Source organism: Nipponia nippon, unplaced genomic scaffold, assembly GCF_047370975.1.
Source record: "Nipponia nippon isolate SJK-2023a ecotype South Korea unplaced genomic scaffold, ASM4737097v1 scaffold_20, whole genome shotgun sequence".
NCBI classification, from domain to species: Eukaryota; Metazoa; Chordata; class Aves; order Pelecaniformes; family Threskiornithidae; genus Nipponia; species Nipponia nippon.
In genome coordinates this window covers 6,393,691-6,405,679 of record NW_028262337.1, presented here as the reverse complement: position 1 = coordinate 6,405,679, position 11,989 = coordinate 6,393,691, and positions in this window count along the sequence as shown.

Here is an 11,989-nt window from a genome sequence, read left to right as displayed (position 1 = left end):
AGTGGGAGGGAGATTTTTGTTCCTTCCTGCTTTCTTCTTGCAGGTTGCAGCAGTAGTGTTAATGTTGCTGTGACTGTAATGAAAGCAGAATGTAAAAGTCCTTTACTTTTTTCACACTTTTCATCTTCCTGGGTTAGGAAGAAGAAGTAGGCTTTCTGTATATGATTCTAAATGGTTATTTATCTTTCTTTTGAGTTATTCTGCTCTGTGTGTCTCCTTTATACTACTACATATAAATTAGAAATTATTTTATTCCCAGGTGGTGTAATGTCAGCTTTTTCCCTTATTGAACAATGCATTTTGATAGTTACAGACCTCGAGCAGCAGAAAAAGCTAACAGCTAGGCTGCAGGTGTTCTTCAGTGACTAAAGATTAGCAGAAAAGCCAAATGTTGGTTGGCCTGTATACTTCCTCTCTGAACAGAAAATGGGAAATCATCCAACACGTCACATTTTCCTTAGAGGAAACTAGTCATAGGAACAGGAAGGCTGTGTCAATAAAATAGGTACAGCTAAGCATTTTGTGATTGTTTTTAGCCTCTAAATATTGTGCAAAGGCTAAAACATATATATGTGTGTTTGATATGCATCTGTATCTTAAACAGTTGGTGCTATCAAAAACACCAACTAAAAACCTTAAAAAACTGATCCAAAAACCCAGCCCAAATTTACTGACTTTTATGACAAAGCCCACTATAAAAAAGAAAGAGATTACTGTAAAACTGTAAAACTCAGGATTGATTTATATCTAGTCAGGCTAAAATACCAGTTGGTAACAGACATCATTGTTTTGTATCATTCTCTAATGCAGGCTTGTGTATGAAAATCACATTAACCCTGCAGATGTGGAGGGGCTACATAACTCCTCGTCTCCCAGCTGACTGGCTGCCTGGAAAGGTCAGTTGCTCTGGGAGAGCTCTTACCTCGCAGTCCGGTTTGCCGAAGTTGCATCAGTATTCACTCTTTATTAGAACAGCTTAGGAAGAAGGCTCAAGGTGGTTACCTACTATGCAAAAAAAATGGACACAGCTTGTTTACAAACATTTTTACTTCAGCCTGTCAGCTCAGTTTTGAAAAGCTGCCTCCTGATTTTGCCTGCAATTTTTGGACCGAAAATGTGCTGAGGTAGATGTGATGTCATTTACACATTTAATTACCTTGCTGCCTTGTCACATCAGATTGCAACTACATAAAAGACATAATTTTCACCCACAAACAACTGAAACCTCCACTTTCTTTTGTTCTTATCTGGAAAATGATAAGCTGATTTCAGACACCTTTGAAGAGTATCTTCCTTCTGCACAGAGTGCAGTTCCAAGTTCTACATCTCTTTCCCTGCAGCTTCCTGCCAGAAGTCTGGAAAGTTCTTCATCACAGTAATTGTGTTGTGAGTGCTATATATGCCTTGTGTTCATACACGAGTGTGAAAGAGACAATCTAGGAAGTGTTAGCTCTTGAAATACGTGTATGGAAGCCGGCATCCTAAGATGTTTTGTCTACAGCAACAAAGACAGAATTATCAAATGAGAAACTAGAGACAATTTACTTTTAAAAAATACTATAGCAGTGTCTGATTACTGGAAAGTGAAAAAAAAAAAAAGCCTTTCTGTCCTAAGATGATGCATTTCCTTCCAGTTGCCTCTTAACCCCCCTGCAGGATATGTGAGGAAGAGAATGCATGGCTAGAAATAATAATGCTTCTCTATGGATGGTACACAGGTGCTTACAGGAAGGGGAAGGAAACAGCGTAGAAACCTCTGGTAGAAGGAGGTGTAGACCTTTTCAAATACTGTGGCATTTTTCATTCCTGTTACAGAGAGGTGGGGAATATGATGAGGAGTGGATGCAATTGCAGTATGGGTTAGTGTGGGTTGGGGAATGATGGGTGGGGAAATGACTGCTTAGCTAACCTGTGAGTCATCACATCACGTGATCCCCATCACGTGTATTGCACCGCTCCTGTTTGCAGCCGGGGCTGGGCTGTAGTGTCCCTTGGTGGTTTTGAATACCCCCTTCATTCACCTGATCCCTATCTGTAGAGCTGCTACTGTTGTTTCCATCAAGATGCACACAAGCAATTCAGTAAGCTGCTGCCCTTGTTGACCTTCTTGTGAGTATGTGTAGGTCATGATATTTGACCTGGATATGTTTGGAAGAGGCACTCTCTTTCAGTGATCATTGCAGTCTTCCATGGTCAAAATGTAAAATGAGAGCGTTTTTAAAAATGTCATTCTGCTACTGCAATCAGTTTGTTTTCACAATTTAGCTAGATGGCCACATCATTTCTGTGGCATCCATAACCTGTAACTTTCAAAATACACTCAGGTGAACATTGCCATTTATAGTCTCTGAATAACTGCACATAGCGTCCTAACATCACAAACATCTTTTATCTCCCCACAGCCATGCTAAGGAAAACGTGACACTGTTCCCTAGCTAAAGGGAAGCAGGGAAATTATGCATATAAAACAGTATTTCATCTCTAGACAGATTACCAGATGTCCTTCAGCTTCCATGGGAGGAAGGAGGAAGAGTTCCTTTGTTTTACAGTGCTGTTATTTTAAGATCACAAAAGATAAACATGTCTGTGTAAAACACTTCGAAGATTACCCTGTCTGATGCAGGTTTATATCATTGCAGCTGTCTTATATGGCCAGGAATGTACTAATTTTTTCTTGAAAACACAGCTCTTGGGGTGTTGGGCACGCAAAGTCACACCTCTGATTGTAAAGAGCAGTGCTATAGTAGGAGCAATTTCCCTTTCTTACTTCATGTGAATTTCCTACGAGAAAAAAGGATAGAAGACCTCAGCACCATGCACTGCCGCTGCCAACAAACAGCATGGTGAATTCACAGACCTTGGTTCTATTCTTTTGGCTAGGATAATGTCAGTTAGTCCAGTTTTTATCCTCTCTCCACAAGTCTTTCTTTCGTGGCCCTAAACAAGGTGTCTCACATTCACTTAGGGCTAGTTACCTTGCACCACCTCACAGTTGCTTTAGGTAAGACTGTGTACATCAGAAGCCACCACTAAGCAGCTGCATAATTTCACAGCAATCCAGTAACCTTCCTGTCGCTATATTGCCTGGGACATGATTCCGTCAAAGATGAGATTACTTGGTGGGTTGGGAGATCCTGATGGGTTGATACCCAGATAATCATAGCAATGACATAGAATAGTAATTTTTCTTTTTTTCTATAGAGGCGAGGAACAGATAGGCAATTAATATACTTAGATTCATTGAAATCCAGTGAGAGTTTTGCAAATTATGTTATTAGGCCCATGATTCTACCTGAAGTGTCAGGAGACAAAATCAGACACTGATTAAAAAGGATAAATCTAGAAGAATCAGAGTTCATGCCTGAGATGTTGAAAAGCTCTAAGTTATTTTATATTTTGGACTAAATCAATCTATAGCTTACTCAGAATTTTTAAGGCATATATAGGTAAGTAAGAGTAAATATGAAATGTTCATTGGTGAAGCTGTTACCAATATTTTGTGTATTCCTTCTCCAAAAGAGGAATATATTATTCTGTGGTTTTAATGGGGAAGTAGTAACTTCTGAGTATTATGATGTGTGCTTTTTAAATATTAGCTTCACATGTGTAGAATTTCCACTACTTTACATGGAAATGGCCATTCATTGTCAGGATTTTAAATATCATTCAATTAATTCCTTTCCATGACAGAAAATACAGTTGAAATGCTCACTCTCCTGATTAACATTTGACAATATTTTATCAAGTAATTTTTGACAATCGCAGCTGTTGGAAAAAACCGGAAACTTTTATCAAAAATAATAATAGGGTGTAAAAATATGGTAAAGCATTTAAACTGTATTTTGAAACATCACAGTGTTATAATGATATATATTCCCTTGCTTTCTACTGTTCAAATATAGGAGGAGAACAGCAAATGTAAATGAAGAGTCAAGAATAAAGCCGCTTTTCAGCTTTTGTGAATATTATATTTCTCATGGAATCAAGTAGGAGAGCACAGGAAGTTTCTGTCAAACAATTTTCTTGCTGAGAATCCAAATTCAAGGCCATAACTTGTTCTGTCTAGAACCAAAAATATTTCTGCAAATCCAGAAACTGTACAAATTTGTAGAATAACTATTGTTCAGGAAGTGTTCCTTGAGGAAGAAAAGATTTTGGACAACTTAACTTATAGACTCCACAATTCTAATATCAGATCTTCAGGTGTTTTAAGAGTCTAACCTTAGCTATAGAAGATGAGTAAAGCAAAGGTAGTACCAATATGCTGAGAGTGCTAGAACTGTCCAGGTGAGCTAAATTTTACAGGTCAGTAATGATAGTACTTATTAACAATTAAGACATCCTATCCACCTGTGCACATGCAACGCCAGCTACTCCTTCTATTAGTCGTTTGACAGAGAAACGTCTATTGCAGAGCCTGGGGAATGACTGAAGAAGGTCCTCTGTCCCTTTTCTAACTAGCAGAGTGTACACCAGGGCACTGAAGTTGCATGTTTGTATACATAAGTTTTTTTTCAGAAGCAACAACAGCCTGCTTGGGTTGTACGGTGGCTCTTTACTTCCAAAAGGCTGTGCATGCCAGACCTAACCTCCCCTAGGTATCCACTTTCTTGGTAAACAAAGCAATGAAGATTTCTGTGTCATTACAGCTGCCCGGTGTATTGACGGTCTAAGTAACTTTTTCTGTTTTGTAAGCTTTATGATAGTGCCTACAGTTTCTTAGCTGTATTTCTGGAATCTGCTAAACTCAGGACAGGTGAGAGTTGAAGCATTGCATGGAAAACTGATAAAGTCCATAGAGGGGCCATCAGCTTCTTCCTCCAGCTCCTTGCCGCTCAGCAGCTGCTGCTTTAGAAATATGCGAGAGGTCTAAAAGATGTCCAGAAAAAGCTGTAACTGGCAGCTTGCATTCACCCTGCTACGTGATAGTTGCTTGTGTACCAGCTGATACTTGCCCAAGCTGGATCGTGGCAATCCCACTGGGCTGTGAAAGCGGGATGTTTACAGAGCAGTTACTTCCACATACTGGCCCAGTGGAATGCAGAACATCTTTTGGCATGTGCATGTGTCGAGTGTGCCTGGACACATCCATATGTGAATGTCCTCCGAACTGAGTCTCTTTAGGCAGAATCAAATGCCTGAAAGCTTCAGAAAATTAATTCTTCAGGCTTGAGTTCCCTTAAAAGTAATGCAAATGTAATAATGACCAATCTGCATTAATTGTTTTGAAGTGCTTGAATGCTAGGGATGACTTAAATAATGAGAGAGAATCCCAGTATGGTAGTTATTAGAAAGGATAAGAAGGTTCTTCCCTCATAGACCTTACAGTCTCAGCGTGCACATAGCAAGATAACTACCAACTGATTACACACGCCACAATTAAAAAAATCAAGGTGCCTAGCTCTATCAAAATGCAAATATGATTATTGCTTTGAGGTCATGTAATTTACAACATTAAAAACAAAGCATATTGGTTTTCTATGAGTCAAAAATTAATTTGTGTTTCAGATGAATCATTGCCCTCATGATAATGAAAGACGTGAGTATTGTATTCTGTTTACAGGTTTTATTCTGTTTATTCTGTTTCCTTGGCATTAAGGATAACAAGATTTTTATATCAGAATTAACAGATTATGTACACAGAACAAAAGTGTTTAAAATAATTATCATTCGTGTTAGTTTACCCTTTGATTCTCTTCTAGATAATCATTCATATAATAACAACCTATGTGATTTATTTGTAAAATCTTAGATGCTTACTGTATCTCTCTGTCACACACAGAGTATTTACATGCATGTAGATATTTATGCAAATATTCCTACACAGACAATTCTTTGAGATTTGACAAATCTGTATATAAATTTGGAATTTAATTTTGTGCTTAGGAACTTATGCATTTTTTTATCTTATAAGTCTCTCTTTGCATTTTTTAATTCACAAATCCTGTGCTATGGAAAAAGGCAGACATGATATGAGAAGTAGGGGTATTATGCTAGCAGATGAAAGCAGATGTGAAAGTGATACATTTCTTAATTTGATAAAATGTGTGTTCAGCCTTATTTTGGACAAGGCATTACTTTGTGTACGTTCTTTCTTAATAATAGTTGCCAATGGAAAGACGCCAGAAATGAATATTGTAAGACATAGGGATGTTAATTTTATGGGAGCATGGCTAGACCTAAATAAATTCTTGAAATTTTCTCAAACTGCTAAGCAGGGTTTCTTCTTGTTTTAGGTTTTACCTGTAATGCTATACCTAGTTCAGGAATGTGTTTCATTTTAAAAAATTATACTTTCTAATTAAAAGGAGAAAAAAATATAGTCCCGTCGGAAGACACTTGTCCAATGCTATTAAGAAGTTGATCTTTAGCTGTTTCAGAGCTTGATGTACTTTTGCAAAAAGGAATGGGAGAAGAACAAACCTGGAAAAAACTCTGTTTTGCGAAAAACACTGAGGCTTTGCTCTTTTTGTCACGATTCCATCACTCAGATTCAGAAGCCTACCATGGATGAATCAGTTCCTGGCAGAAGTTATAATAGCCTGGAGGATGCATTTATTTGAATTGGCTAAAATTGTTCTTCTAGACGAAGTTCCCTGATTGCTCACCTCCCTTCAGTCAGGAAGAGGTGTTCACCCAAAACACCTCTTCCTCTCCTAGAATGCCTACTGTCTTTCTTGATTTACGTTTCTGCACAGCGAAGTCTACATCAGGTGGCATGTGTATACACTGGAGCACACAGACAAACAGAACACCCTCTATTGCTAGGAACTCTAGTCTGAGCAAGATAGTTTGCCAGAGACATGTCTGTATTGAATTGATGAGGTATTTTGCTCTTACAGCTAAGAAATTTTCATTGAAGGCATCCTGAACTGGGCCTATGTGAAAGGAAATAGAAAGCAGGAACTGCTTTTCCAAAATAATTAACTTATACATACCCCTTCTGTGTAGTCTAAAAATAAACTGCTGTTACAGGGGTGCTGTACTCTATAAGCCTAGGTGTATTACTGTTACGCGGGTAAATCCAGAAGAGTTCTGGTAATGCTTTGAGCATCATGTGTTCATTACATGTTACTGAGATCTCTCAATATGGGAGCCACACTGTGAGGAACCCACAGTTCTGGTCGACCCACATGCCATGAGGTGTTCAGATCTGGACTGGGTATCCACAATACTTTGTAAGGCAATGTGATCTACTTCCCTGGGGGCTACATCCCAGGGTGGTGGCCTGGGCAAGTCTCTTTGCTTCCCTGTTTTTTCAGTTTCCTCCTATGTAAAATAGGAATATTAAGCCTCACTTCCCTCGTGGAATGTATTGACAGAGTGATGAAAAAATACTATGTATTACTGTGTCTGCTTGCTGAGGAGGCTGTGACTGTGCATCGAAGTGGAAACCTCCTGGCATTTGCAAGTCATGGAGATTCATTCCATTGCATAACCACAAAGCAGGTAAATCCGAAAGCTACAGAAAGGTATTCTGGGAATCTGTATATTGTCTTGCAAAAGTTTCATGATTATTCATGATTAAGAGAAAATTGTTACAAGCTTTGCAAATTTTAAGGTGGCAATTCACAAATTATTTTGTTGAACCTATTTAGGGAAGTCAAATTGATCACAAAGTCCTGAGAAAAAAATAAACCACCTTCTAAGAATTTTTAGAAGCCTACCCTGAAAAGCACACAAAATTAAAAGAAGTGAAACTACACTTCAACATAGAGATATATTAAATTTGATCTTGTACTGTGAGGTACTGAGTATGCATGTTTGTGTTTCTTATAAAGGTTGACTATTGCTCACTAGACTTGCACCTGTTATTAATACGAATGTGTTAATAGGGCATATTTTGATCCAGTTACTGTAATCTGTTGGACAACTTGAATTCAGTGAAATATTTTTGTTGTTGTTTTTAAACTTTGTCTTGTTACATTTGTTTGTTTTGAAGCAAAGTTATATAACTCATTTTGAAAATATTTTTTTATATTACAACTAAATTTATTAACCAAATTTGTTCTGAATGATTTTAACAGTTTCAGTTCCTCCCCAAATACGTGATTTATTAAACTTGCTGGCCATGAGAAAAAAACGCTAAATCCAAAAATATTGTCAAGATTTGCTTATAGAGAATTGCTGTATATCAGCTTATTGTGCTGTGGTCTGGGATTTGCAGAGTCCCAACTGCAGGAAATTTATGGCTACTACACCAGAACTGTAGTTTTGGGGTAGGGTATGTATCAGGAGGAAGACGATAAAGACGTATGTGAGAGATGGGGAAAGGGATGTCTGCAGACACTTACATACTAATACAGTGAGTTTTTTTAAAGCAGCATTTGCTAGTACAAAAATATAGTTGCCCCTGTTCATTACTGCTGTGTTTTCATAAAAATCTCTTTTAGTTTCTATGCAGTAGCTACATGGTTCAAATACAACTAAAAACTTGAGGAATACAATAAAATAATGTCTTTAAGAGCACTACTACATGACACAGCTCTTCTTTTCATCATGCTGAGGTAGAGACATATCGTCATAATTCTCATTATGCCACATCTTATCCTGACTGCTGATGGAAACTTTTGCATAGATGAGAATGAGGACAGCTTGGGCCTTAAAATCATCCTTTTGAGGAAAGGAAAAAGGGTTTGTCATCAGTGTAACATTTAGTCTCCAATATGAAAGGAATGGCAACTAAGGGACTTTAATCTCAGCCCTGCCACGTTTGATTTTATTCATGCAGAAAACTGAGCAGACTCATCAGACCAAATGCTCAGTAGTGATGCAGCTGCTTTCTGCCAGTGGGACATCTGAGTATCACAGAGCTGTCACAGGGACGCGTGCCACAGATCTTCCTTTGTCAGAGAGGAAAAGGACTGTAATAGGAACTGGCAGATCTGTGCCAGGACTGCAGTTTAGCTTCACACAACCATACAAGGCTGGTGTAAAAATAAGAAGTGCTTGGCACAACACAGAGGCAGTGTTTGTGCACAGGGCAGGAGAATGCACTAGGCATGTTTGTTGTCTGCTTTGTGATTCTTAAGCACCTCCAAGATCCGCAGTTGGATGTGCTTGAAACAAGTAATGGAATGACTTATTCTTTTGGCTAGGGAGGTTTTTCTGGATGCTTATTTCCTTTGTGAATAAATCAAAGAAGGTTTTGTCTTACTCCAATTTCCAAAGACAGTTTTAGCATAGCCAGGAAGAGAAAAACCAGTCTGATTCCTCCTGGGAAAAAAAAGTAAAATTTTTTCAACTTGCCACTTTCCTATCTCTCTATGCTGTGATGCTTGTAATTGTGTTAGCATCATGTCAGAACACGTCAGAGCAGTTCTTTTTGTGAGTATGCATTTTATGAGATCAGAGCCAAAACTACCAAGCTATTCCCATACTATTCCCATGTTATTATGAGGCTTTGTTCAGCTTTAATGAGAGTACAACTGACATAAAATGTATTTCAAAGGATCTTGGCTGCACAAGTTGGTCTTCAGTCTAAGTATGTTATAGTACTGTATGCTATGTGATAGACTTTATTGCAGGTGTTTATACACCATGAGAGTGTAGTGTCAGTAGAGAGGGGTATTCTGTTGAAATGGTAGTCACATAGTGTAGGACATTTAAACAACTGCAAAACCACGTAGCATTATCCTGCTCTCACACTCTAAAATACTTATGATTTGCAAAAGTATTAAAGTTATGCTAAGGATCAAAATATTCTGAGTTAAAGCTGACTACCTATTTTAGGATTCGGAATTACCAATAGTACAGAGATAATTTATAAGTACATAGGTATATTGGAGCTAATTAAGAACTGTTTTTCAGCTGTAAATGGTCATTTACAGTTTTCTGAAAACAGTTGTGTGAGCTACCATCATTGTTGAAAATGTAATTTATTTTTTCCTCAAACAAATGTGAAGTGTTTTTAATTAATAAAGCAAAAAGCAAAGCTCATGAAATAAGCCATATGAAGAAAAATTAATAATTGACTTGTATAAGTGCTTTAGAATTAGTCCAAAGAGTAGTTCTCAGTCTAGGATGTTCTTAAAGGCAAATTTTCCAAACTTATTACATAATTGTCACCAAAGCTGCTAAACAGAGCTGCTGAAATTTGTGCTGCCTTCCTCCCACAACCAGTGGTTGCACAGCTGAGATGTGTTCTGTGTATACACCTTCTTGTTTGCACTTACAAGTGTTAGCCTAGACATAGAGATGCTGATTAAACCTTATTTCACAGAAGGTACAATGTGAGATGGTCAGTTTACTTCAAAGGGTAACATTTTGATTTTTGTTCAGTGTGGTTACAAATGATTTGTTTTACCAGTTGCAATGTGAATTCCATTGGGATTGTGTAAGGCTCTTGGCAGTGTTTACTGCCTTATCGTCTGTAAGCAGACCAACAACATAGTAATTAGGAAAAAAAATGCGGAAGTTCCTTCCAGATAAACCCTATGTCTTATCAACCCTTTGAGGTTTTACTCATCATTCTGCTTTTCAGACCTCCCCCTAGCTCTCAACTATCTGAGTTCAGCTTTGAAAAGTCATTCATTAGCTCAGTCCATATCTAAGGGCTGGACTTAGCAGGACAAAGTAGGCACTGACTGTGGGAAATATTGGTTTTCACGTAGCAGCCAGCTACATGGCACAGCTAAAGTAGTTACCATCCTACATGGCCCCTACCTGTCCCAGAGGCTAATGCTCTCCTGCTAGACGTGGACATTAAAGTGTGCAAACAAGCACAGTTAAAAACTTGGTAAATTTAGAATTTCAGTTCACATTAAACACCACAGTTACGGTTATGTAAACACAGTTATGTAAACACAGAGAATCACAGCATTGCATGTAGAAGTATGTCCCATTCATTGCCCCTCTCAGGAACAAGGCATCATACTGTCCGTCAATATCTATTTTTTTACCGCACATTCCTGCCAAGTATTTAATGGAATTTACAAAGTCCAAGTGGGTTCTTCGGCTTATTATGAAAGATATAGAACAAGTTAGGACATGTCTACCTGGGGTGCAATGAAACACAGTGGAGCAATTTCCTGACCTCGTAAGTGGCACAGCCTTGCTGCCTAGGGTCTAGAAGCAATATCACAGGATTTGTGTGATGCTGTGCCAAAGTTAACTGGTCCTGCGTGCACATAGCCCTTGTGGTGTCTCTGTAAGGTATTCCTCAACAGTACTATGTTAACAGAGCTGATGATAACATGGCTGCATCTATCTGAAAGCTACTGATATGGCCATAGGTGCTGAGGAATGGGGCCAGCAAAAGGCAGACCTCCAACAGGGAAGACACCCTGTTTACCTATGGGTGAAAGGCTGAGGAGAGGGATGAGTCTCATAGACCAAATGCTGGGACTTTGGCATCCCAGCTGGCATCAAGGAACCAGTTCCATCTGTGCAGTATTCACGACTGCAAGCATGTTCCTAAAGCATGACCACCAACTCTCTTTCAAAAAGATTAAACAATGGTAAAGGAATTGTGTTTCCTTTTCAAACCATCATGATCAATAATGGTGGATTCTAGTTCCTGTTCTACTGCATATTTAGCATAAGACAGGAACTTCTTCAGTGAAAAAGATTCTGGGCAACAGTCTTGTCTGTTATTAAGCTTCCAGTGTTATGCTCACACTTACACTTTCTCTGCCTCTGCTGTCATTTTTCCATACAAAATTGACAACTGTTCCAGGAAGGCATGTGAAGTACTCCTTCCAGAGTACCTTACTGCCTAGCAGCTAGGGCAGTCTCTTTAAGGTGGTTGCAAAGGAAGTGAATCCTAATTGCCATAGGTGAGGGCTCTAGCCATTCGGATACTAGATAGAAGAGGAACAAGACCATGATTTGCATAGAGCTCTCTCTTGCACATTCTAAGAAGACACCTGCTAGGTGAATCCTGGAGTCAAGACAAGAAGAACAGCTAGCTTGTGAATCTTGGTAAAGCTTAAGTTTGGATCAGTTGCTGATCTGCCCCAAACCATCAAAGCTGAAACATTTCTGAGCA